At 42.3% G+C, this 24032-nt stretch overlaps 1 protein-coding gene across 1 annotated transcript in view; it reads left to right on the forward strand.

The window, feature by feature from the left end:
• CACNA1I (calcium voltage-gated channel subunit alpha1 I) overlaps positions 1 to 24032 on the forward strand; it is a 495446-nt gene that overhangs the window by 340564 nt on the left and 130850 nt on the right. The gene's annotated exons all lie outside the window — the stretch shown is intronic.

Below are 24032 nucleotides of genomic sequence, written 5' to 3' on the forward strand. Positions count from 1 at the left end.
GGGTTTTAGCTATTCTAGGATATATACATGTATCAATGCAATTGTCTTGTCTAGTCGTGGAATGGACCCGGGAGTTTTAGACTGTACAGAAGTAGAAAACTTTAGCTTAACATTTCGTAGTTGCTAAAGATATTTATGATCATGCCTGGTTTTGTTAGGTTAACCCTTAAGAGTGATGGCAGATTGATATTAGTGCTGTTATTGAGCTGCTGAGCATCTCTTCCATGGTGCACAGCTATTTCTCATTCTCTCCATTTCAGAGCTGGGCTGTTTGCCAGCAGTACTCACACAGGGACTTCCTTCCCCTACTTGTATGTCCAGTCACAGGACCACCCATTCCTCTCTGCTATGCTTTGACATGGTTCTAGTGAAAGTGCACTAGACTTGGAGTTCCCCTTTAACTATGGCCGTGGAGGGGTTGGATATAAACAATGATGTCCACCTACAGTACCACCCAGTTCCAGTGTTGTGGCTGACATCCAGCTGCTCTGATTCCCCGGCTGCGTCTTGGTCTGAGACTGGGCTTACAACATGATGTTTCAGGCCCCCTCAGCCAGTCAGGAGCTGTAGTGGGGTTCTGCCCCTGAGTGGGCCTGAAACATCACATTGTAAGTCTCAGACCAGGAATCGGCCGGGAACTAGGGAGGGAAGCAGCTGCATTTCAGCCTCAGCACTGGAGCTGGGGAGGTAAATGGATGTCATTCTATATATCCACCCCCTCCCAGGCCATAGTTTAAAAAAAGCCTCCTGCCCAGAGTGCCCCATTAACAGGTTGGCACTGTGCTGGAGGAGGATTTGCACAGCACAACACTAGCATATATAGCACAACACTAGGACAAATAGCACATAGAAACAATTATAATAAAAATAAAAAAACACTGCTGTCAAGATTGGACACACAACTATAATAGAAAAAAATAAGAAGTTTTCCTAATGAATACAATAATACTTTTTAGTTCACCGTTTTTATATAATCAGCAAAAGCATGTGCATTTACTATTTTAGCTACAAATGCAAATTGCCACTTGGCCTCATTAAATATCCTTACTGTAGTGACTGGTTTGTTAAGCTTAAGGAGCAAAATAGTAAAGATTTACTGTATGTAACCAAATTTACATGTGAAAAGTTTTGATAGATGAGGGTACTGGTAGTGACACCTCTACTGATGACTACAATACAAAGGCATAAGGAGGGGCTAGCACTCCTCCTGGTACAACCCATGTGACCCCAATTAGCAAGAGGCACCTGTGCACACATGGTAAGTACCTCCTATTTCTCCCATTCTACCTCTGGTGCAGTGGTGAGCAGAAAGACCTTGTTCACACTTGTGTTGCTTGGTGGCCGCTTTCTCCACCAACGGCGCCTGCTGGGTTTGGGGGGCCCTTGGAGTTTGGTCCTGTGACAGTGGGGTTGCAGGGCCATTCCATGGCCTCCCTTCCCTGCTTGCACTCGATTGGAAAGGTTGGTGGTCGCTGACTGACACAGTGCGGATTTAGTGTTGGGACTCATGTGAGCCAGGAGACCTGCACGAGGTAGATGAGGCAATATGGTTTAATTAAATTATATACTATCCTGGCGTTGGTTTTTAAATGTAGCCAAGAAGCATTAGTGTCAGCCATAGGTGTGAGGTGCAGCAGCTGTACAGAGGCATAAGTGCCTAGCCGTGCACTGTGACTATTCATTATTGCTTGGCACTTCTCAGAAATCCAAGCCTACAGTCTATAAATGAGTGCAAAGTCTCATAGATTATCTCAGAAGAAAGGTGAGAAGAAATGAAGTGTGTGCCTCTACTATCTAGTTTTAGCCATTTGGTGCCAGAAACTTGTAACAAATACAGGCACACTTTAAGGAAAGCTTTACATGTTTCGGATTCGCAGAAGATTTCACGCTGATAGTTTGCAGCGAATTCCATTGCAAATAATGGTAGTGTGAAGTTTAATTGGGTTACATACCCGCAGTGGAATTTTCATTCCGCTGCGAGTATGTAACCTGGCCCCTTTAACCCCCGCAGCCCCCGGCTGGAGCATACATTACCTGCCCTGCGCCACAGCTGCATGTGAGGCTCCCAGCTCCTGTCGGTCCTGCTCCTGTCAGGTTGGCTGATGGAGACCAACGGGAGCCTCACATGCAGCCGCAGCACCGAGCACGTAATGTATGCTCCAGGCTGCAAGCTGCGGGCAGCAGGGTTTAAAGGGGCTGGGTTACATACTTGCAGCGGAAGGAAAATTCCACTGCGGGTATGTAACCCAATTAAACTTCACACTACCAGGATTTGCAGCGGATTTCGCTGCAAACTGGCAGCATGAAATCCGCTGCGAATCTGGTACATGTGAAGCTACCATAGTGGCATCTTATAATCTATCCCAGCAGGTGGACTTCCACTGATAATGAGAATGAGGGTCCTAGGCACCCCTGCCTGAAAGGAGTGGCAGTTCAGTAAGTACACTGATGCTCTACTGAAACCATGGGAAAGTTAAAGGAGTATTCCACTCAAACATAACTTTTATATGTTGCTTCCCATGGTGAGACTAACAATTCCTTCCATACTTGTTATTGTCTATTCAGTCTCATTCCCCCCAGTTCTGAGCTGTTGTTTTCTACCAAAAACACAAAAAACTGTGTGTGAGAGCTGTTCTCGTTGTCTTACCCTCCTCCCCCAGCCCTTCCGAGACGATTGATATAAATAAGTCCTTGGCAGGCTTTATCTGCAACTTTGTAGCTTCTTTGTAATGCTGGGAGAGTTAAACTGAGGTCAAGTTGCATTACAAAGAAGCTACAAAGCTGCAGATAGGGACTTGTCATGTCAGAAGGAAGAGGGGTGGGGACAGGGAAAAGCCTACACACAGATTTTTGTGTCTTCAGCAGAAAGCAGCAGCTTAGAACTGGGGGAAGGATAGTGAATAGATGATAAGTATGGAAGGAATTGTTAGTCTTGCCATGGCCAACAACATATAAAAAGTTATGTTTGAGTGAAATACAACTTTAAAGGCTGCTGAGCACTGTATTCAGGTATAATTGGTAGTCCCATAGAGTTTGACTAGAGCGGCAGTGCACATGCCCAACAAGTGGCCAGGCCTAACAGATGCGCTAGTTGGATGAGTGATAAATTATCATAATGGCACAATGCCTTTAAAGATGACAACTTCCTAAATTCAGTGTGTCATTATCTACATGAACATAACCTGATATGAACTCACACATGTTTACGTGACTGGGCCGGCACGTGTGTGCACTGAAGCCAAGCCCCAGGTTGAACATAAATGAGCTGTGCATTCATTCAGCTAATCAGATGCAGGATAGGAGCGCCACATGATGCCCGGACAGAAAGCTCCTCTTCATGCTAACATTTATCTCTTCATTGCTCCACTGTTTGATTAATTTTACAGATGCCTTCAACTTCTCCCAGATTAATCACAACTATGATGGATTTTAAGAGGTCTTTGTTTCTCATCACAGCTACCACCAAAAGGTTAGGTAGAAAAATTACAGCTATTATGAAGAATACGCTGCATAGGATAGAAGAGAGGAGGACTCCGGTCCAGTAATAGGGTTGTATTTCAATCCGATTTCTGATAGGTCATAGCTGTCACTGGTATCACCAGAAAAATTACAGGATTAGTACTAGAAATCTAAATACATTGCATGTCTTAGTTATTTTGTAGAGTGTAGGTATTTGTTTTACAGGATGACATCTGTTTGTTATAAACTAGGAGAATGGCCATTAGTTTCTGGTTTCAGCACCGCGGACAGTGGCTGGTGTTCCCTAAGCAGCTCTTCAATGTATTGCGGAACTACATGAAATATTTTGCACTAGTTACAGTAAGACATCTATATGCACACTGTAGGGAGATAAAACCATAGACAGGTCGGCACAACAAACCGAACAAGCAGTAAGCGGCTTTAGAGATCCAGGGGAATGGCTAGGTGGTGCTCACTTAAAGAAGGCTTATAATATCCATAATGTCCAACAATATATCAAGGTGTTAGGAATCAGGGACAGGATGACACAAGGAAAGTTGTGTCCCGAAGCTCACACCCAACCCACTGTCCCTGCCTCAGAAGCCCTAAGTGGCAACGGACAACTGGACGGCAAACCGTAAAGACAAACACACACAACTGGAAGACAAACACACACAATAAGGCAAAGTCAGAGATCAAAAATACAGGAGCAGCACTGACAAAACAGAATCCTAGAGGGTAGTAAAATAGTCAAGAGCCAGAAGTCAGATAACCAGAAAAAGCAATACAGAAAATAACCCTAGTTCAAGATACTCTAGTAAACTAGTGCAGGATAATTATGGGACCAGAAGTCCCAGCCTAGATCAAGCCCTGTAGCTGACTGGTGGTACCAGCTGTTAGTCAGCCTAATTACAATCATTCACACCTAATGCCGTTGGTGAGGGCCCGGCTGCGACAACATCATAGAGAAGTGCCGACGCACCCCCAGCAACCCAGATGGCTGCTAAGGATGCTGTCAGCATGCCCCTAGCAACCATTGGCACTGCCAGAGAGGTGGCCACGCACTCCGGTCATGTGGGGAGCTGAGCATGTGGCCCAGCCTCTGACACAAGGAAAAGGCTGCACTCACCATTCATAGCCTTGAAAGCACTATTTTTCCACATCTTGGATATCAAACTGGACATAGTGCGGATAACATCTTGGGCAGTCACCAAATGGGTGTCAGTGACGACCTGTCTCAAGCATTTGCACTTTTACGGATTACCCCAAGAATCACGTCATCATGTTATTTATACAACTCTTCCTTGATGATGTGATGGCATGTGATACATGTAACAAAAAAGAAAAACACATCAAATACAATGTATGGCAAAAGATACAGCTGGCACTGTTTATACTACATGGTAATGCAGGCAAAGCAATGTGTCTATCACTGACTGATGACCAGGTCGTGTACAGATCTTAAAAACAATGCCACTGCAATTATAATGAAAAACTGTCTACTTTTTAATTTAGACCCCCTGGACCCTCTGCCTCAGTATGTAGGATTCACTTTGTTTAAGCCTTAAGCAGTGCACAATATCTGTCCTGCTCTTTCCTAGCTCCCACCCTTTCAATGCCGGCAAATTTTATGGCTTTAGAAACATGTTACATTTCTGGGAACAACTCTCCAGAAAAGAACCTTTTAAGAAAGAGGGAAATTCTTCACAGCAGGAAGGAATGTATGGATGATCAGAGTGCATTGTCCACACTTTTTGGATCCTAAATAGATAGAATGTGTGTGTATACACACATATATATATATATATATATATATATATATATATATACACATTCTTACATAAGCAGAAATTAAAAGCAATAGAAAAATCACAGCTGTTGCCCTTCAAATCCATTAGCATGATATAGGTAACTATTCTGAATTGTGCATACCGACAGACTGACGAGGGAGCCAAGGGGATTTGGAATTCCCAGCATGTTCCTTAGTCTCCTATAGCAATATGTCTACTTTAAAAGCCACTGATAACAAATGTATGATATGTAACCGTAGTTTATGACATTTCCAAAAACATGTTAGTAATATACCAAACAGAAAAGTCAACCATGACGCCCCCAATTGAACTTTTTCTACTAGGTGAAATGCTAAAAATTGAATCGGCTTTCATAGTACCCAGCTGTCATTCACTTGGTTATTTCCTTAAAATAACATTTTGGGATGACATTGTCACTATAACCTCTAAAAGGGATAATGGAACCAGTAAAACTGCATGAATAACTCAGTATTTCTTCATATGGATAATTTACAGATTGTTAGTGATTTATAGAGGCCACTGACATCCTGATTACATACAGAGAACATTAATAGCAGTAAAAGACCACCTGGTCCATCTAGTCCGCTCCTATATATATGTTCTTATTAGAGATGACCAGGGTTTAGCAGGGTTCGACGAACTTTGAAGAAAAGTTCAGGTTCGTCTGAATTGAACCTTAAATGAACCGCACTAAAACAGTTAAACAATTGCAGATGTTTATCTGTTTTAGTGCAGATCAGCAAGTTTGCTCATAAATACTTACCTGTCTGTGCTCCCCTGGTGTCTGCCACTGATCACACCTTCCTCTACTTCCTGACTGAGATGAGAGTGACAGCCACAATTACTGGCTGCCGCGCTGTCTTTTCTCAGCAATTTGTAGAGAGGGCTGGATGAGGCTGTAATCAGCAGAGGACACTGGAGACCAGTAGGAGAAGGCAGAAACAGAAAAGCGCCCTCTATCTATGATTACTAGTGATGAGCGAACATCCCGATGTTCGGTCTGGATCCCGAACACGAACATAAACAAAAAAATGATCTTGATCAGTTGGGGTTCACCGAACATTCACAAACAAATAGCGAACGTACAGTAGAAGCGTACATGCGTACAGATTATCAGGGGCAAATTGTCAATGACGCATTTGCGTACGCATTTCATTTCCATTCATTTTTGCATGTTGTTGTGTACAGATTGTGTGCGTTTTGGTCTAGAGTTGCGCACATGCGTACAGATTATCAGGAGCAAAGCGTACATTACGCAGTTGGGTACGTTGGCAAGTTCAAATATGTTTAAAAATTATCGTTATAACCATTCCAGTCATTGAACAAGTTGTTAGTGTCATGTTCGTACGAACATATATGAACATTTACGAACATGTTCGCACATCACTAATGATTACTTAAAGTAAATGAACTTCATCTCACTTTAAGATTGATGTCAGAATCTTATTCTGTATATTTATATTGGACTATTCATGGGCACCACATTGGGTGTACTGACACCCTAGTATATACTTACTTATTTCTGCCCCTGATAAAGAAGTCTGGTAAGAGATTATTTAATTTGTCTACAACTAGAAAACTAATATCTGTTCTGCTTTAATTTCTAAGACTGCCTTGAGGAGCTTCTTCATACCAGCTTTCCTCTTGTAACTTATACTTCTGTGTTGCCACTTTTAGGAAAAAATTTCTTTTTTTCTGTTCAGTCGGATGATTATTTGTTTGCCGGTTGCTCATCCTGTGTGTGCCGCCTCCCTCCGCTGCTCTGTGCCAGACTTTCCTCTTATCTCCACCTCTCCGCTTGTCTCTGCCACAGCATATTCCATCTCAGTGGGATTGCTGTGACAGGTGATTAATAGCCTATTAGGACCAAATTACCAGATGAATGTTAGTCTGGAAAGAATTGACAGAAAAAGTGACAGGAGCAGTGGTAGAACCAACACCTATGCATTCCTGAAAACAAATGCCACATTTCTAAAATAATAGTCATTGATGCAGCTGAAAGGTATTTAATGATTTAGGAAACTGGCAATTATAAGGGACGTAAGAAGTCATGATAACGTGTTACATGAGTATTGGGTGCTTGGTAAAGACTGATCCTTTATGAACTGTGTAAAGAGTACTATCAAGTTTACAATATTCCTAGTCGATTGCTGGAGCAATAACTATAGAGCACTAAGAACTTCTATGTCATTAAGTCATGTGCACAGAGGCAGTATTGTGGTCCTTGAAGTCCTTATGGTTCCATATTACACATCTGTAGATACACTGCGCCACCATATAATGCGTTCACATAGCACCATATACAGTACTTTAATATGGCATTCTATGAAATATTTTTTCTTATGAACATATAGGTAATAAGAAAAATTGGAAGAGCAGCATAAGTATATAAGGGAAGCAATAACACCAAACTGTATGGTAGAATTAGCAACAGCTAAAGAGGTGAAGTCTCTGAACTTGATAGCAAACATTATGTGAACTGCATAGAAAACAGTCTCTGGATAGTAGACATGGTGGATCAAAAAATCATTCGCAAGGTATACACATCTACCTTTGGTTGTTCTTCTTAGCCAAATACTCCTCACATATTCACCTATCCAGCTTAAGAGGGATGTGCGCTGTTTTTTTAACTACTTATGAGGCTGTGGTCAAACTCATAGTAATGCCCTGGCTCTAGCTCTGGCTCTGCATTGGTTCATTTCGCAACTACTTAGATATCTGGGACTCTGGTGCTGCCCTAGTATCATGGACTCACTATGGTGCTGCCCTAGTACCATGGACTCAATATGGTGCTGCTCTAGTACCATGGACTCACTCTAGTGCTCTAGGAATCTAGGAACATTGCCCCCTGGGAAATCAAATATGCAAAAGTACTGCGGAGACACCATCACATGTTTCTCAACGTCAGTGAGCTAGCCAGACCTTCCTCCGGGAACAACCAAGCCAAAGGTGGTCTCCAGTCAAGAAAACCACCTCAGTGTTTTGGTTGATCTCCCTGAGGTCACCCATCATTCTCTTGAATGCACTTACTAGTCTTTGCTCCCACTAGCCAGAATCCTACTCCACACTGATGAGGGGCAAATACCCTGAAACAGCTGTCTGTGGATGGATACCTTGCTGAGGTGGTTTCCTTGACTGGAGACCACCTTTTGCTTGGTTGTTCCTTCCCTGAAGAAGGTCTGGCTAGCTCACTGATGTTAAGAAATATGTGATGTGTCTCCGCAGTACTTTTGCAAATTCTTTTTAGCGCCCTGCCCACCCTATAAGCAAGCAGGTCCTACGCCTGGTGTATGCCACTGAAAAGGCAAAAATCGCCACCTTTTCCATGGCGTATGCCTGGCTTCCATATTGATAAGTATGCCCCAATGTGTGAACAAATCCATACAAGGAGGATAGATAAACCGATCTATTGATGGACAAGTAGACCACAGGATTTCTATAGTGCCATTAGTTGGATTCATACCAATGCTGTATACCAGTGGGTTACATATGAACTGTCAAATGTTGCCCATAGCGACCAATCACAGCACAGCTTTCATCTTTTGAGAGCGCAATATGAAATGAAAACTAAACAGTAATTGGTTGCTATGGGTAACAATGGTTGTTTCTCTTTTTGGCAGTTTTCCTACATCGTTGTTTACTGGCTTTTTCAGAAAAGGAATTTAAATAAGGCACGGAGGGAAATGTCCTCATTCTTAAAGGTTCATTCTGTATGAATAACCTAAGGTGTTTTCCATTATTTAGTAACAAAGAGACCTAATCTAGCAACAGGAGGTGAGGATTGTCACTGCCATTTACCATCTGGTTCTCAATGATGGTGTCATTAGCTCTTTGCATCTCCATACTTCCGGCTCACTCTCATTTCAATTACACACAACACATTATATAGGGGGAGATTTATGAGTCTGTCTACAAGAAAAACTGGCTTTCTTGTCTATAGCAACCAATGTGCAGCTTATGGCTGTTCTTTAAATAAGAAGGCAGACTTCTTGGGGCAGATTTAAAAAAAAAATTGTTACCCTTAGCAACCATTGGGGGCGCGTTCACATGTACGGATCCTCAGCAGATTTAATGGTGTAGATCCGCAGCAGATCTGCAGCTGGGGATCTGATCCTGTACGTGTGAACGCACCCTTAGGCTATGTTCACACAATGTAAGTTTCTTAATAATCACAGCCGTTGTTGCTGTTTTTGCGTGATTAATGTTGTGCTGCCATCTATGGAATCACAGCCGGAGTGTATACACAAAGTATACACTCCGCCATCTCACATAATTCAGCACAAACACCGGCCAGGTCACAGAACGGCCAGTGTTTCACGCTGTGTGAACCCAGTCTTATGGTGGAAAATTATTAAGATGTCTAATATTAAGATTCTCTTTATTGCCCATAGCAACCAATCTCAGCCCAGCTTTCATTGTCGAAGAGCTTGTTAATCCCATAAAGTGATAATGTCTACCCCCTTAGGCTGGATTCATACTGCGTTTTTTACAGAGGTATTTGTGTGCATTCGTTTTGATCCGTTTTTCCATTGACTTCTATAAAAAAAAGGGATAAAAAACAGATAAAGATGCATCAATTTTTTTAACGTACACAAAACAGGGTCAACCATGTTTTTGTGTATGTTAAATGTATGTTATGCATTTGATTTTTTTTTTTTTTTTTTATAAACTGACTGTCAATACAGCCTTATTCTTGTCCGAGAGAGAGAGAGAGAGAGAGAGAGAGGTCGGCACCACTGCTATAGCAGCATAATAAATGAGCAATCAGCAAAAAGGTTGTGTCTGAACAGACTCCTAGGGTGGTGCACAAACGAAGGTAAGGCAGTCTATGATAGTAAAAAGAAACAGACGTATGGCTTTGCAAAGCACACCTGTAGCGCGAAACTGTTGCCTCTCTAGACATGCCCGCTTGCTATCTTCGCCCTTCCTTGCCTGCACTTAGTGTCCATGAATAAATAGAAGACCCCACTACCTTTGGGTGAGTGCCATACGTCCCTTTCTTTTTACTATCACAGCCTTATTCTTGCTTCATTGGGAGAGGGCCCAACTGTCATGAAGCCCCGCCTAGTTGACACTAATGAAATTACAAAATTTTAAAGTACAAAGAAGACAGAGGAATGTTATACATTTTTATATTGAATGTGCAGCATCTAAGCTTGTTCCGAGTAGTGCACATAGAGTAAGGGGGGGGGGGGGGGAGGTGACAGTATCACTTTAATGATCGCCAATATAACTTTTTATGGCATTCATTAATAGGCCTTATTCCAATCCTTACGCCCATTTACAGGGAGGTCTGAATAAGGTTATGCAGGGCTCTCACACAAGGAGCTCAGGTGTCAGTATGACAGCCAGGCTCCCACTATACCTACCTGGAGCAGTAGTTCAACCATTATATGCCACGGTCACTCAGCTCCATCAAGAGAAAAAAATTATATAAGTTTGGTATTAGAGATGAACGAGTCCATCAGAACCCGAACGATTGGCATTTGATTAGCGGTGGCTGCTGACCTTGAATAAAGCCCTAAGGCTATGTGGAAATCATGGATATAGTCATTGGTTGTATCCATGTTTTCCAGACAACCTTAGAGCTTTATCCAAGTTCAGCAACCCCCGCTAATCAAATGCCGAACATTCGGGTTCGGATGGACTCGGACCCGAACCCGGTTCGCTCATCTCTATTTGGTATCACTAAAATTGAAGTGACTCAGAGAATATATTTATTGGGTTTCTTTACTGTACACTAAAGAGAGAAAATGAATTAATAATAAATAAATTTGCAAAAAAGAAAAAAAATAGATTTTTTTTCCCCATTATGTCCTCCAAAAAGCTAAAAAATTAACGTAACTCTCAAAATGGCGCTATTAAAAAGTTAAGGTTGTCCGGCAAAAATCAAGCTCTCGTAAAGCTGTGTAAAAAAAAACAAAAAAAAACTAAAGCATACCTTTCATTTGGAGAAAACTTTTAATATGTCAAAAGTTTTGATCAGTCAGCGTGTTCCGACCAATCAGGAGAACAGGCCAGTAGAAGTCTGTGCTCAGCACCCTTTATCCCAGCTCTGTGTCACGTGACCCAGAGAGCCTTATAATGTAAGTCAATGGAGCTATCCTGCTCACCCAGAGTATAGAGAGGAATGCAGGGCAGCATGGTTGTCTTCCTGCTGGTTCTCCTGATCGATCGCGGTCTCTGTGACATGTCAAAAATTTTTATAATAAGGCTCTTGGAAGGTGATGATAAAATGGAAAAAAACTAGGGAATTTGCTTGGTAACCCAGTTCTCAAATAGTCCAGTCATTTATATGTTAATACATAAAAACTAAACTCTGGTTGCTATGGGCAACAAAGAGAATGTTAGTATTAGCTTGATAAATCTGCCCCATAGTACTTTTAAAGAATAAAAGGAGCTCTGTGATTGGTTGATAAGGGTAAGGCATTTTATACTTTGTGTGAACCCAGCCTATGGCTATGTTCGCACTGCGTATGAATCCTTCCGTAGTGCGAACCGCGAATATATGCACGTAGTTTTGAGGTTGATGCGTTCGCTTAAAAGTATACGATATACGCCCGCACAATGCACACTACGTATGAGCTTATGGCCGGATCGTATACAGCGCCGTGAAAAATGAACAAGACCATTGTTTGAGGACGGAAATGTTGAAACTCACGGCCGTGGATTTCCATGCGGTCCCGTACGAAGTCAAATTGAACTTGATTTTTCGATCCAAAAGGTTCTGTGTGGTTTACGGGGCTGGGCGAAGATTTCCAAGTAAATGACCTGCCTCAGATCGCTTCGAAACAAGCTAGGGAAGCATAACTCTACTACGGGCGTATGTTCGCGGTTCGTACGCATCCGGCCGCATGCCGATTTTTCCCACGCCCGTAGTTTCAGCCGCACATGTACAGAGGCGTACGAACTACGGACGGAATCATATGCAGTGTGAACATCGCCTATAAATGTTTAAATCTGCAACCAAAATGTCTGCCCTCTTGTTTCATGAACAGCCATAAGCCGGGGCTAGTGCAAGTTTTGATGGCTTGGTCGAAAAACATAATTCCGTACATTACAGAGAGGAAACCTTAACAGTCCTCCACATTATGTCAAATTATTATACAGTACTGTAAAAGTATTTCATTTAACAGTATTGTAGTTTTTGATATAAAAGTGTTCGGGCTCCCATTGTGTCGGCCGTATTTAAACTTCAGAAAGAATATCCCAGCCTGGAAATATTTGAATCTGTGGGTTGGGGAAATAAGAATGGAAACTGTATAAGAATGTAATTTATATTCGGATCAATAGTTAAGTTTATTAACTTTGTGAATAGAGTAAATGCTTTCCAGAGGGGCCACTTCTTCAGCATGTTCACCTTTTTATCTAGACCTGATTGCCTGTAATGGATCTTGGGTTCCGTTGTATATTATTTATGTACGGGCCCTATTGCAAGGCCCGATATTGAGGAGGAAGCGAGCACCGATCTGTGGGAGCTGTGGGAGGGGCTTGATGATCCTTAGATCGCCGGGGTGACCCATAGAAGAGAGAGGGGGTCTGCTCCCGCCACTCTTGAGCTATGGCAAGAAGTCATTGTGATTTTAGAACATGCTGAAAGACAAGACATTGTGCACGTCGGATGATCTTTGCCTTTCAACTATTATAGGAAATGATTATTGGCCGTAACAGCCCGAAATCAGCCAAATACGTCCGATAATCATTTTGTGTAACTGGATTTTGCCACATCTTAGTTCTTAGCAGGAAGATCACTCAGGTTCGCGCCATCAGTGCTGAAAGTAATGACACTGAACAAAATTACGTTCAGATCCATGAAGTCTTGTCTCCACATGGGTGATGATGGACGCTGTTTTTTGAAGACTCCATGGGTCCTCTATAAAAGTGAGCAAAAAAACGTACCCCATCAGGATATGATGGTCCAACCACTAAAAATCTCAAAGTTCAAACTCTATAACATGCAATGAGTGGTATAAAAAACACCTTGGGCAATGAATGTTATAATATAGACAAATACACCTCAGTGATGCCATAAAAGAATAAAATGCCTAATAAAGCATATAGGTGCTCACCAATCCCCCCAAAATTGTTTGACACCTTTCCCTCTTGTCTATGCTGTTTCTACACCCAGATTCTAACTTTTACATATGATCCCAGTTTAACTTATGGCACCTGCCTGGGAAACTACATCTCCCAGCACTGAGATGCACTGCATCTCAGAACCAACTGCTGGGTACCCCACCCTGTCATGTAGTATCTTCCCACCACTGGCTCGATCTATCGGCACTTTACCTATTTTTCTATCTATCTATCTATCTATCTATCTATCTATCTATCTATCTATCTATCCGTTCATCTACATAGATAGATTAGTGAAAGAGATATAAAACAGAGTCTCCTTTCCCCTATACTACTCAGGAGAGGCTGTTGTTTCCTTGCCCTCGGCCAGGTAATCACCATGTGATGTCAGTGGTGGAAGGGGTTACAGGTGTGGTTCTAAAGCTTGCCCGGCAACAAAAAAGACAGAGATCATGTGACTTCTGTCTCAGAAGGGAAGGGAGGGACAGAGAATTGGAGACAGAGTGGACCAGGAAGTGAGGATTTCAAGCAGCTTCAGGGTGTGAGTCAGGATGAGCTGCAGACAAATGGACCAATTCATGTAATAGAAACCTATTACAAACAAGTTTAGATTATGGGTGTGGATTAAACAGGGTTAAATCTTTTGTAACCTGAGTTCCCCTAATATGTAACTATGATGATAAATATAGTTGTTGATAATATAGGGGGGAAATGGCTATAGCAGCCACACTTATTAACCCTTTTAGAGCCTCTTTTGAAGAACATCTTTTGATGCAATTTTGGATGGTCATTTCACAGAGGTTTCATAGTACTTCCTATTATTCCTATTCCTATTGTTATAGTCGGATATTGCTTTTATTAATAAAGGTAATTAAACAAATTGGCTTTTGAGCTGTAAAGAGAAATTCTTGTTGGTAGACATGATTTTGTTACGCTGCATTAGGGGAGATAAGAATGAGACGTGTCTTACTAGACCTCGGTATGTATCTTACTTTAACAGCTCAGAATTCAACCTCTATTCAACACGTTAGAATTCTCTCCAGTATTGCTGATACATTTTCTATTAATTCTAATTATACTTCATGCATAATAATTAGCAAATGGCAGCACTATACACATATATAATTTATAACATTACTGCTAATAACCACTCAGCTAATTTATATTATTTATTTATTTTGTACATTTTTATTAACTTTATTCAACGTAGAAGAGAAGACAGAAGCTTATGCAAAAGTACACCCAAAATTCTCTAAAAACTCCCACCTTTATGGCAAGGGTTTAAAAATTATATATATACAGTGGTGCCTTGGATTACGAGCATAATACGTTTCGGGACTGGGTGCTTGTAATTAAAATCCACTCTTAAACCAAAGCAAATTTTCCCATAAGAAATCACTGATATGCAGACAATTGGTTCCACACCCCAAATATAATGATTTTATATTCTAAATAACATGAAAAACAAATTAACAAACATTTAGAAACAGCAGAATATGTGATATTATAAGTTACTGTACAGTAATAGAGAGGATGGGGAACAAGGGAGGACAGAGACTGCAGGGAGTATGAAGGACTGAGCAGGGCAGATGTGGGCACATACATGCAGCACTCTCTGTCCGGGGAGAGAGGGGTTACAGCTATGAAGAGATTACCTCCACAGTCCTGTCCCCTGATGTAAGCCCCAGCCTGAAGTGGATCTGCTATGACTTGGATGTTGAGGGAGACTTCCTGGGTCAGAGTACAGTGCTGTAGACCCCACTATATAAACCATACCCCTCCCCCACTCCCCCTCCCACCCAGTACAGAGAGCTCTTAAACCAAAGCAATGCTCTTAAACCAAGTCACAATTTTGAAAAACTATGAGCTCTTAAACCAAAACGCTTTTAAACCAAGTTACTCTTAAAACTGTGTGTGTGTGTGTATATATATATATATATATATATTATTTTATTTATTTTTAATTTTAATTTTTTTTAAGGACCTCTACTATATAGGCTATACTTTGGTCCAGACCTTCTACTTTCAGGCCCCTCATCTAAGAGTTGTAATTTTTTTTATTATTTATGATCATTATTATTGTTATTATTACTAGTAGTAGTAGTAAAGGGGCACTCCGGATTTTTCAATTTATTTATTTTTTTCAAATCAACTGTTAAAAAATTAATTGGATTTGTAAATTACTTCTATTTAAAAGACAAAAAACACAACTTATCTAGTACTTATCAACTGCTTGTGTATTGTTTCCAGTCTGACACAGAGAGAGCACTGCTTTGCTGCTATTGTATTGTAAAAAATCCCTGGATTCCATGATTCTATAGGCTATGTTCACACTAAGTAAAAAGAAAAAAAAGAGAAAAGGAATCTGCTTTTTCTTTTTTAACCCCTTAACAACCGCGGGCATATATTTACGCCCTGCGGCCGCTTCGGGGAGTTCAGAGCGGGGCCGCGCGGTGACCACGCTCTGAACCGCCACGGTCCCGGGTGCGACATGTGGCCCGGGACCGCGGCAATTAGCGGGCACGGTCCGATCGTGGTGCCTGATAATTAAGAATTCAGATGCAGCTTTCAAAGTTGACAGCTGCATCTGAATCCTTTATGTTCCCTAGTGGGGTGTCTAGAGGGGTGGATCACCCCCCGAGAACATTGTCCCGGAGGAGCGATCCACACATCCTTTAGCGATCCACACATCCTTTACCGGCCGGGGTCAGCGCTGTAATGGCGCTGATCCCGGCTCGGCATTCGATTGCTTTTGGCTGCAGCAGCATTGATCTATGCTGTATAACTATACAGCATAGATCTCAATGAGAGATCAGTGTACTTATACTATAAGTCTCCCGGGGGGCTTCTAGTGTAAGTGTAAAAAAAATACATAAAGTATTATTATTAATAAAAAGCCCCCTCCCCTAATAAAAGTTTGAATCACCCCCCTTTTCCCATGTTATAAATAGAAATAAATACATAAATAAACATGTATGTTATCGCCCGAACTATTATTTATTTCATTCCTGATCTCACACGGCAAAGGGTGCAAGCGTAAAAAAAAAATTCCCAAAGTGGAAAACTGTGCATTTTTGGTCGCATCAAATCCAGAAAAATTGTAATAAAGACCGATCAAAAAGTTGCATATGCGCAATCAAGGTACCGATAGAAAGAACACATCATGGCGCAAAAAATGACACCTCACACAGCCCCATAGACCAAAGGATAAAAGCGCTATAAGCCTGGGAATAGAGCGATTTTAAGGAACATATATTTGTTAACAATGGTTTGACTTTTATACAGGCCATCAGATAAAATAACGACTTGAGGAACATGCATAGCAAGACAGTTTTACCCCAGGGCGAACGGCGAAAAACCAATATCCCCAAATAAACAAAATGCGTTTGTTTTTTTTTAACTTCACCGCACATTGAATTTTTTTCTGGTTTGGCAGTGTACTTTATGAAAAAATTCAGCATGTCATTGCAAAGTACAATTAGTGGCGCAAAAAATAAGGGCTCATGTGGGTTTCTAGGTGAAAAAATGCAAGTGCAATGGACTTTTAAGCACAAGGAGGAAACAAATGGAAGAGCAAAAATCGAAAGTGGCCCAGTCCTTAAGGGGTTAAAATGATGTCCATTATTACCGCATTTTTACTGACCTCGATGGAATGACGGCCGCCCAATGCACACAGTTATTCATGGACGTCTTTTGCAAACAACAGGCTTTCTTTTTTAGATGCTGACAGAGTGAACACCGGGCCAGGTGAGTATGGGTGCCTTTACACAGAGAGATTTGTCTGACAGATTTTTGAAGCCAAAGCCAGGAACAGACTATAAATAAGGAACTCGTGATAAAGGAAAGACTGAGATTTCGCCTCTTTTTAAATCCATTCCTGGCTTTGGCTTCAAAAACCTGTCAGATAAATCTTTCTGTGTAAAGGCACCCTTAGAGTATGTTGATCCGAGGCGGGCGTTGATCTGAGCCTCTTTCAGGGGCTCTCCGGGGGTTGGTGCTGGTATAAATCGTTGTCCAGGTGTGGAGGTTAGTTTCTGTCAGTGCTGTAGCTTGTACGATAGAGGCAGACCCCTTTTTGCTGAAGCGGGCCCCGTAGCAGTTGCGCGGTCTGCCTCCATTGCAGCTATGCCACTGTCCCTAGTCCTGACATTCCAGAAAATGTATAGTTCTTCTTCTCCTTTCTGACGTACTTCTCCTTCCCAATATGGAGGCTCTTAGATGAAGTTGTTTACAGGTTTTACTCGTAAATGTGTGAGAAAGATATTTACAAGCTTAAGTATCATCAAGTTTCACTGAGGGAGAATGAGAGAGAAAATTAATTTGGAAACCAAGGAGATTAATTTAATTTGTTCAGGGTTGTTAAACCGCAAGGCTAATTAACAAAAGGAAAAAAAAAAAAAGTTTTCAGTTTTGTTAACGAGAATAAGGGTTCTGACGGGAGACAGAAGACACTTCAAGAAATTTGAAGGTGAAATATTGTACTGGAACAATGATAATGCTAATGGGTTATTAGAGTAACTAGAGACATATCACTGGATGAAAAATGCTCTGGTTACTTATATAAAACGATTCTAATTCCTAGAAAAATCATTGTCTTGTCATAGATACAAAATGCCTGTCTACTTAAGACAAACATACCATTGAGACAGTGCATGATGCTGCTATTAGCAGACCATAGAGTAGGAGCCTAGCTCTTCTTCATCTGATTATTTTGTCTGTATGTTGGAAGAATCTATGCAGGACACTTCTTCAGAGAACTGGAAGGACCATACCAGGCTCCTCTGTCCCTAGCGGTAAAACGTGGCACCATAACATGGTGGTGACCCAATGTTAATATTTGCTCTCTTTTTTAGGTACACCACCATAGTCTACACATAATTTTTTTTTTTCTATAGCGCACACAGATTCCTCAGCACTTTACATTGGTTTTTGCCAACTATTGCTTCCTGTCACCATTGGGGCTCACAATCTAAATTCACCTATACGTGTGTTTTGGGCAGGGCTGTGGAATCGGAGTCGTGGAGTTGGAGTCGGAGCTAGTTTTGGCTGGAGTTGGAGTCCGAAACAAATGTACCGACTCCGACTCCAGCTTTAAAAAAAATCTTTAAAAAATTTAGAATTGAGTTTTGATATAAATTTTATAAGTTTTGCTCATCAATATATTTTATGAGCAAGATTCTAATAGATCACTGGCCCTATTAGATAAGGGTGGTCGGGGAATATATCAGTAATAGGACACTGGCCCTATTAGATAAGGGTGGTCGGGTAAAAGTTGTCAGTCACTATTTGGCAGTTTGTTTCTGAGCTGGAGGAGTCCATTAGTCCATTGTGTGGGGGGACATCTGTGCTGTTCTCTTCCTGGATGCTGGATGACTGTATATGAGCAGCAGTGTAATATGAAGATATCCTGTATAATATAGAGGAGGAGGAGAAGATATATGTAGTGCAGCAGTAACTTCTGCCCTCAATGTGGTGTTATCTCTCTAGGAGAAGATTGTGTGTTTTTCTTTAGTGTTCTATGCCTGCAGCAGGCTGTGTGTGTGTGTGTGTGTGTGTGTGTGTGTGTGTGTGTGCGCGCGCGCTATGGCTGCAGCTGTAAGTGTATGCTATGGCTGCAGCAGGCTGTGTGTATGAGTGTGTGTATGTGTGTGGGTGTGTGTGGGTGCTATGGTTGCAGCAGGCTGTGTGTGTGTGTGCTATTGCGTGCCCCCACAGTGACTCTCAAGTGTTGTAGACAATGGGAGAAACATTGTCTCTGCAGTGCAGCAGGGAGTCATACACTTCGTATGGCACATGTGATAAACCTCATAGTGCACAGGTTTCTTTGAACAAGTCGTGCCAATTGTTGATCCCTTTAGAGGAAGCGACTCTGTGAGCAGGCATCAAGAACATCATCCCACTTGTCCGTATTCTGGAAAGTGCGGTAACCAACATCATCAGCGAGGAATCCCAGGCCATGACTCCAAGGCTGACCATCCTCCTGCTTCATGACTAGTCTGTTCTCAATAATACTGGCCTGATTGCAATCAGGTACTGCCTCCTCCTCAAATAGTCTCTTTTTAACCATACTGGGCTGTTTGCAATCAAGTGCTACTGCCTCCTCCTCCCCCTCCTCCACACTGGGTCCAATACAGTACTATTACTGTTGCTGGTTCCACTGTCAAATGTCTGTTTTCCACCCTACTGGGTCCAAGGAACTTTTTGTCCTATGTCCCGTGTAATCACTTACACCTTGGCTAATTTTTTTTCACTATTTTTGCACTTTGATTTTTTCCACTTTTTTTATTGTAATAGCAACTGCAACTAAACGAAACTATACCCTATCAGACTCCCACGATTGTAGCTGCAATTATTCAGCCGTTATTGCAAGGTTCGTTTTAGGTTCGGTTCGGCCAAATCCGAACTTCACGAAAGTTCGCCGGATCGAACTGAACCGAACTTTTTAAAAGTTCGCTCATCCCTAGTTAGAAACATAGAAGATTGTCAGCAGGAAAAGACCACCTGATCCATCTAGTCTAGTTCTGAGTTGTTCAGGACATTGAGGCTGGAGACTGGCTGCATCTGCTTTATATACAGTATTCCTTTATTCACTCAGAAGTTGCCCCAGGATCACATAGGACATTAGGGAGAAGCTGCTGAGCCAGTGTGATAAATAACTCCCCTGGTATATGACTGGCCATTTAAGAAGGAGCAGTAGTCGGAGTTGGGAGTCGGAGTTGGAGTCGGTCCTGAAAAAATTAAGGAGTCGGAGTTGGAGTCGGAGCTGCGGCTTACTGACTCCACAGCCCTGGTTTTGGGAGGAAACCCACACAAACACAGAGAGAACATACAAACTCTTTGCAGATGTTGCAAGGCTACAGTGCTAACCACTGAGCTACCCTGCTGCCCATATTATACACATGTAGGGAATAACTCTGATCCCGGCCACTTCGACAGTATCCCAGTGCCACTAGACAGAAGCACATATGATGCCCAGGGCATTGGAAATATCTGGGTATAATAAGAGTAAACTAGATTTGCATTTCCAGGGAAATACATAGTGCTTGAAAAGAGAGAAACTTAAACCCTTTAAGAGTGACTTGGGTCCCATCCCTTTAAGAGCCACTTGAATCCCATACCATAAGAGCGACTTGGGTCCCTTTAAGAACAACATGGGTTCCTTTAAAAAGCGACATGGGTCCCTTTAAGAGCGACTTTGGTCCCTTTAAGAGCAACTTGGGTCTCTTTAAGAGCGACATGGGTCCCTTTAAAAGCGACTTGGGTCCCTTTAAGAGTGACCTGGGTCCCTTTAGGTGTTAATCGCTCTTAAGGGACCCAAGTCGCTCTTAAAGGGGCCCAAGTCACTCTTAAAGGGACCCATTTCGCTCTTATAGGGACCAAAGTCGCTCTTAAAGGGGCCAAAGTCGCTCTTAAAGGGACCTATTTCACTCTTAAAGGGACCCATTTTGCACTTTAAGGGACCAAAGTTGCTCTTAAAGGGGCCCAAGTCACTCTTAAAGGGACCTAGTTCACTCTTAAAGGGACCCAGTTCGCTCTTAATGGGACCCAGTTCGCTCTTAAAGGGACCCAGGTGACTCTTAAAGGGACCCATTTCGCTCTTAAAGGGACCAAAGTAGCTCTTAAAGGGACCCATTTAGCTCTTAAAGGGACCCATTTCGCTCTTAAAGGGACCCAGGTCTCTCGTAAAGGGACCCATTTTGTACTTAAAGGGACCCAAGTCGCTCTTAAAGAGACCCAGGTCGCTCTTAAAGGGACCCAGGTCACTCTTAAAGGGACCCAGGTCGCTCATAAAGGGACCCAGGTCGCTCTTTAAGGGACCCAGTTCGCTCTTAAGAGCGTCTTGGTTCACTTTAAGAGTGACTTGGGTCACTTTAAGAGCGACTTGAGACCCGCCACTTTAAGAGCGACATGGGTCCTATCCCTTTAAGAGCAACTTGGGTCCCTTTAAGAGCGAAATGGGTCCCTTTAAGAGCGACCTGGGTCCCTTTAAGAGCGACCTGGGCCCTTTTAAGAGGGACCTGGGTACCTTTAAGAGCGGCTTGGGTCCCTTTAAGAGCGGCTTGTGTCCCGTCCCTTTAAGAGCGACCTGGGTCCCTTTAAGAGGGACCTGGGTACCTTTAAGAGCGGCTTGGGTCCCTTTAAGAGCGGCTTGGGTCCCTTTAAGAGCGACTTGTGTCCCTTCCCTTTAAGAGCGACTTGGGTCCCTTTAAGAGCAACATGCGTCCCGTCCCTTTAAGAGTGACTTGGGTCCCTTTAAGAGCGATATGGGTCCCTTTAAGAGCGACATAGGTCCTGTACCTTTTGGAGCGGCTTGGGTCCCTTTAAGAGCAACATGCCTGTCGTCCCTTTAAGAGTGACTTGGTTCCCTTTAAGAGCGACATGGATCCCTTTAAGAGCGACTTGGGTACTTATTATGGTAAAGATCATTGCTCGGTTACCATGACAATCTTACTCATGCCAGGGAGACAAAATCGTTAAGGACCTTCCATCTTCTACATCTTCTATTGGCCAATAGTGGACATGTGACTGTGTGAATATTGTGATACATTGCCTAACAAGACCTTAGAGTTCCTATTGGCTGCTATATTTCAGCTATTTGCATATGTGCTGTGATTGGCTGTTAGCGTTTATAGTGTGGCCATTATTTCCAATGGGCCATTATTTTCTATGGGAAATTAGGGGTCTTTAAACATAAATTTCTTAAAAACTTCAAATCCGATCGAAACGAAAAATAGATAGCACACCTGTCACCGCCAAAGGCTTCGAAAATACCTTTTATAAATCTATCTGTGCTTCCATAACATATAAAAAAAAATGCCTTTATTCTCCTGTGTGAAAAGTCAAAAAGGATTTCCCAAGTCTATAACATGAACAACTCTAAGGGCTGTAACTCAATGGCGTAGGTACCATGGAGCCAAGGAGCCAAGGATACTTAGGCCCTGTGTAGTCCCCCAGGGGGCTGCATCAGGCTGGGTGAGTATGTGGGGGGCAAGGGAGAGGGGGGGCATACAGGATTCATGGATCCCTGTACAATATTTTGCTCTCTCCTTGTCCCCCCTCCCGTCCCTGTTTTACTCATAGTCAGAGATCAGTCTTCAAATCATGTTCCTCTGTTGTGCATCTAAATTATGTGCTAATTTCTAAAGGACTGTCAGTCAAGCAGGAACAGGGATGAAAGGGGGAGCAACAAGGTGTTACAAACCTCAGCACTTCATGAGGCTGGAAATGCTTTTTAACTGTTTGCACCAAAGAAGAAAAACATTTTTTAGTGAAAGCACAGACTGATAGATGAAAGGTACAATGTGCTCCAATGATCTCCTAACAATGTCAGCAGTTTAGAACATAATTTACAGTAGACAGATTTGCTTTAAGCACAAGATGGCCAAAAGTTGCAAACTGAAGTGGGCGTGCTTTGTCATGGAGGGTGTGGCCGAATATACTACCATATACTCCTGTTAGCAGGCATACATTGTAGTAAAAACCAGTTCAGTGCACATAGATCATACTCTGGTGAGAATTTGCTTAAAGGAGTTATCCAGTGTTAGAAAAACATGGCCACTTTCTTTCAGAGACAGCACCGCTCGTATCTCAGTTCAGGTGTGGTTTGCAATTAAACTCCATTTAGTTCAAAGGAACTGAGCTGCAAAACCTACACCCAAACTGCAGTCAAGAGTGGTGCTGTCTCTGGGAGAAAGTGGTCATGTTTTCTAATGCTGGATAACCCCTTTAAGACCGGAGTTTGAAATTAGTCTTGGGGTCCTTTTACACCAACAGATTATCTGACAGATTTTTTTAAGCCAAAGCCAGGAATGGATTTGAAAACAGTCTTTCCTTTATTACCTATTCTCTGCTTATAGTCCATTCCTGGCTTTGGCTCAAAAAAATCTGTCAGATAATCTGTTGGTGTAATAAGGTCCATAGTAGGGATGGTCCGAACCGAGTTTGGTTCGGGTTCGTACGAACCCGAACCCTCGGTAATGATTCCCCCTGTCTGCCCGCTCCGTTGAGCGGGCGGATACAGCGGGAGGACCGCCTGGAAAACTGGGATACAGCCATAGCCATAGGCTGTATCCCAGTTTTCCAGGCGTTCCTCCCGCTGGACCCGCCCGCTCCCCGAAGCGGGCAGACAGCGGGAATCTGCTGCCGAGCATTCGGGTCTTAGTAAATTGACTTAGTCTTAGTAAATTGCCCCCTGTATGGATACATTGTTGTTCTTCCAAATTCTTCACTTCAGGTTGTGCCCAATAATTGTAAGATGTATTCAAGTGCAAAACAAAAATCTTCCTATGTTCAAATCAATTGATAGAGCTTAAAAAATAGGCAAACTCCTGAATGTTAAGCAGACATGCTCCTCTGTATATTCAATTATGGTCTCTACTACAAGTGTCAGCTTCGTTCACAGCTTGTCACTTTGTAATGGCTAGGTGTAAATGTGAATAAAATCAGCTGCTAAGTAGTTTCACTCAATCCCCATAATTAGGAATACAGGAGTGTAACATTATCAGTTACTGTATACATAAAACAACTGTTAACAGCTGCAGTGTCAATGTTTGAAATTAAAGGGGGTTTCCGTGCATAGTAAGACATGTTACAGTGGGGATCGGTGGGCAGGCCCTATAGTGTGTTTTTTCCATAGACTTTTGAATATTCTGTACAGTAACTTCAAACATATCTGAGAAATAAAAA

This window comes from Dendropsophus ebraccatus, chromosome 4, assembly GCF_027789765.1.
Source record: "Dendropsophus ebraccatus isolate aDenEbr1 chromosome 4, aDenEbr1.pat, whole genome shotgun sequence".
Classification (NCBI taxonomy): domain Eukaryota; kingdom Metazoa; phylum Chordata; class Amphibia; order Anura; family Hylidae; genus Dendropsophus; species Dendropsophus ebraccatus.